Source organism: Capsicum annuum, chromosome 3, assembly GCF_002878395.1.
Source record: "Capsicum annuum cultivar UCD-10X-F1 chromosome 3, UCD10Xv1.1, whole genome shotgun sequence".
Lineage (NCBI taxonomy): Eukaryota > Viridiplantae > Streptophyta > Magnoliopsida > Solanales > Solanaceae > Capsicum > Capsicum annuum.
Window position 1 is genome coordinate 229,715,668 of NC_061113.1, and position 4,089 is coordinate 229,719,756.

Genomic DNA, 4,089 nt, shown 5'->3' on the forward strand with positions numbered 1-4,089 from the left:
TACTATGAAGTGGGTAAAATATTGCTACTTTAGCTATAAGTTGTAATTTTAAAAAAATGTTACTATTTATTATAATTATAATTTTAAAGATGGTAGTTCTTTCCTTAAAATATCATCCTTATTGTTTCGACTCCTTATTTCCCAAAAATTGGTCCCGGCTGTAATAATAACTTTGAAAAAGTTAAGTACATGCATTAAGATACAAAAGATTCTACACTATTCCATAAAAACAAAAGAGACAAATATTGAAACAAAATCACAATCAGCAGTGGTTGAAAATTTCGCAAAAATACAATTTAACTTTTGTTGTTATATACCCACAACAATTCTCATGCCTCCTATGGAACTTCATTGATTCCTTTTTTTTTTTCTTTAAATTACGATATTAATACTATTACTAATGATGGTTATTGCGAACACTAAGATTTCTACGTCATATCATGATTTGAAATTAATCAAAATTTTGTATGAATATGTAATTTGAATTTTTTAAATTATATTTTTTTTTCATAAATATAAAAATAAAAAAATTCCTTCCAATTCTTATACAATCTTATCAATAAACAAAACATAGTTCATAAATAACATAGTTCAGTTAGATAGCACATGGACGACTCTACACTAGGGACAATTTTAGTAAATCATAGATGGATGAGTCAGGTGGATCTAATATGTACCTGTGCAACCTGAGAGTATCATCTCTTTTTCAAGTATCTTGTGTCCTCAAAGTTTTTGGTATAAACTACTACTTTTGTCTTAATTCTACTATGTGTTTGCCTCTATATATATATACTTGTTGCGTAAGGTCTGTGCTACCAAAACTACTATTTTGTCTTAATTCTACTATGTGTTTTCTCCTCTCTCTATAGACTAGTTGCTTAAGGTCCGTGTTAAGTCCAGACCCAACCTCATAATATATGAATAGGAGATTTTAATTTTAAAAAAAAAAAAATTAAGTAACATTTTTCCGTTACATAATTAATTAATTTAATTTAATTATGTATTAACTATGTCTTGTTTGTATCAAACACATCCCAAAAAGAGAATAGATATTATTAAGAAATAATATATGCTCTGATTGAAAATGAGAGTATAACTTTAAAGTTGCACAAATAATTTTGCTAAATGTAAAAAAACAAAAAATGCACTCTGTTCATTTCGTTTTGTTTTACATTTGTTGATTTAGTATTCTTATTAAAAAGTTATTTAATAGGAGTTTGTTTATTTATCTCAATAATTATATTTTAAAAGTATGAGATTGACAATTATTGATCCTATGAGGATGACCAACCCCCCAAGATCCTCACTCAGGGACAGAGCCACCTTTGGTTGGGGGTTCATCCAAACCCTCATTCGACGAAAAAATATACTATTTATACATGAATTAATTTTATGTATCCATAGTAGGTGTTGAACCCCCTTCGGCTAGGTTTTCTTCAAATGTTGAACCCCCTCAGTTGAAATCCTAACTCTACCTCTGTCCTCACTTATATTAAGTAGTTATATAGTTACTTAATGATAATAACAATATTGGAAGAAAATAATAAATCTCTCTTAATTTATCAAGATAATAAGTAAAAAGATAATTTTATTTTTAGTACAAGGGTCAAGCAAAATGAAAATGAGAGAGAAAAGGGTACTCTCTAATTCCTTTTTACTTGTTTCTTTGATTTGACGGATAGCTTAAGGCTACATTTGTTTTTATTAAGATTCAGACGTCTGACCTTAAATCCACATCTGAATGATTAAGATTTTGTCTCTAGATCTAAAAACTGAATGATTAAGATTGTTTGTTTTTCAATATCTGAATATGCAATTTCATTTATTTGTATATATAATAAAAATACAATTCAAACAAAAAACTAATTATATATTAAAAATATTTAATTTAATATAATAAAATTATTTATTTTTATTAGTGATAGTGGAGATGGTTTGTACTAATGGTGATGGTGGTAATGATTGATGTTAGTGACTAATAATGTTGGTAGTGAAGTTGGTTGATGTTAGTTATTGGAGGTGTTGATTGCGATGGCGGAAAAATAAACACACGATATTTGACAATGTGTTTGTGGTAGTTGGTGACGTTGTTAGCTGTGATAGTGTAGATGATTGAATTAGTAGAGATAGATTGTAGTGATGGTAGTGGTTGAAGTGGTGGTAGAGGTGACGATATTGGTGACAATGAAAGTGGTAGTGGCTGAAGAATGTGTGGAGGTTAATGATGTGTTAGTGGTAGTTTGGGGTGGTGCTAGTTGTGATAAATGAGTTGATCGGTAGTAGCTGTTGATGGGGGTGGTGTTGGAATTTGTGTTAGTGTTCATAGTGACGATGACAGTGAATATAATTAGAATAATGCAGGTGGTAGGTTTTGTAGCGGCTGACAATAGTGATTGGTAGCGATATTAGTTATCAATGGTGGTTGTGATGATAAAAGTGATTGATGACAACAGTTGATGGTGGTGTTGGGTGGTGGTTGACAATGGTGGTGATGACAGAGGTAGTAGTGGTGGTGACTAGTGATTGTGAATAGAATAATGGTAAAAATCACCCAACACAAGAATACCTCTTAATGACATTAAGACTTAATTTCAGAACCAAATAATTAAAACTTATTCAAACCTATTAAGAACAAAAATTTTAATAAAAAACAAAAACACTTAGTGATCTGAAGTCTGAACCATTCAAATTTAGACATCCATTAATTGCAAACAAATGAAGCCTAAGAATCAAATATGTTAAGAGTAAAACATATGAAAGTATCAAAGCTCGAGCCCAAAATTAGAACTGAAAATCTAAATTACAATTTATTTATCTTTTTTTTTTTGTTTTGCTCATGAGGAATTGAACCATCGGCGAAAACTTAGGCAGACAACTAATTGAGCTACTAATATTATTTTTTATAAAAAAAATATTTTTTTAGCTATTTCTAAGAGCTTCTATCATTTTCGCTTCACTGTTGGGTGGTATTAACATTCGAGCAATTCCTTTTGTCCTCTGTCAGGTTGTGTAAGACATGTTACTTTTATTCTTTTTATTTCATTTTAATTGCCAATGAATTTTTTTCACACCCATTAAGGAAAAGTAAAAATTACAAAGTATACTTTACTAAATTATTCCTATTAATTAGATGATTTTTTTTGAATCCTTAATATTGCCTTTCAATGATCACATTTCACTTTTTGAGATTCAAATTGCATGAATTTTGAATAACATTTTTAAATTGTATTTTTTTATCATATTAAGATTAGAAGGATTGTAACGTATAATATTTTTCATGTAGTTTCGACATTTAAATTTTAAATATTAAATTATTCTAATTTAATTTAATTTAAAAAATTAGTCAAATTAATTCTCGTGAAACAAGCTGTGGTAAGTAAAAATAAAAAAAGGAGTACAAACTTTTATTCTAAATTTCTAAAGTGATTATTTTTCTAAAAAAGGTTTTATCAAAGTTAATAATTTCTTAAGCATTTGAATAGGATTTTGAAATTCTACTTACCAAAATGAATGTAACAATCCACGTAATAAAAAAATATATTAGAGATAAAATGAAACATATGAAAAATGTTATAGTACATGCATCTGACATCAGCTTCAAAAAATTTGTTTAAGAGATCATATATTTATCAATAAAATATGTGACTCTAGGATCCAATGCATCGATGTAAGCGTTATTTTCTTATCGACTCTTTATTTGTTATATTAAGGTGATATGTATGCATGCAGGGGTAGAATTACCTTTCATTTAGAGATTTATTTAATTTACTTCGATTAAAAATTATAATATTTTTATATTATTTATATTAATTGATTAAATTTTTATTTTTTTATGTATATATAATAAATATTAAACCTCCCAATAAAATTTTAATCCGGATATGCGATCTAGCACCTCCTGTGGAAAACTCTTGACGTGGAGGTTGGCTTATCATTTATCAACATCCATTAATCAAATCATCTATATATGAATTATTATATAGTACTTACTATTTTGGCCACTATTATTACAGAAAATCTGCAAGTTAATCATAAATACAACGCTCCTTATTTCTTTTTTCTTCTTTCGTTAAAACGCAAGAATAATCT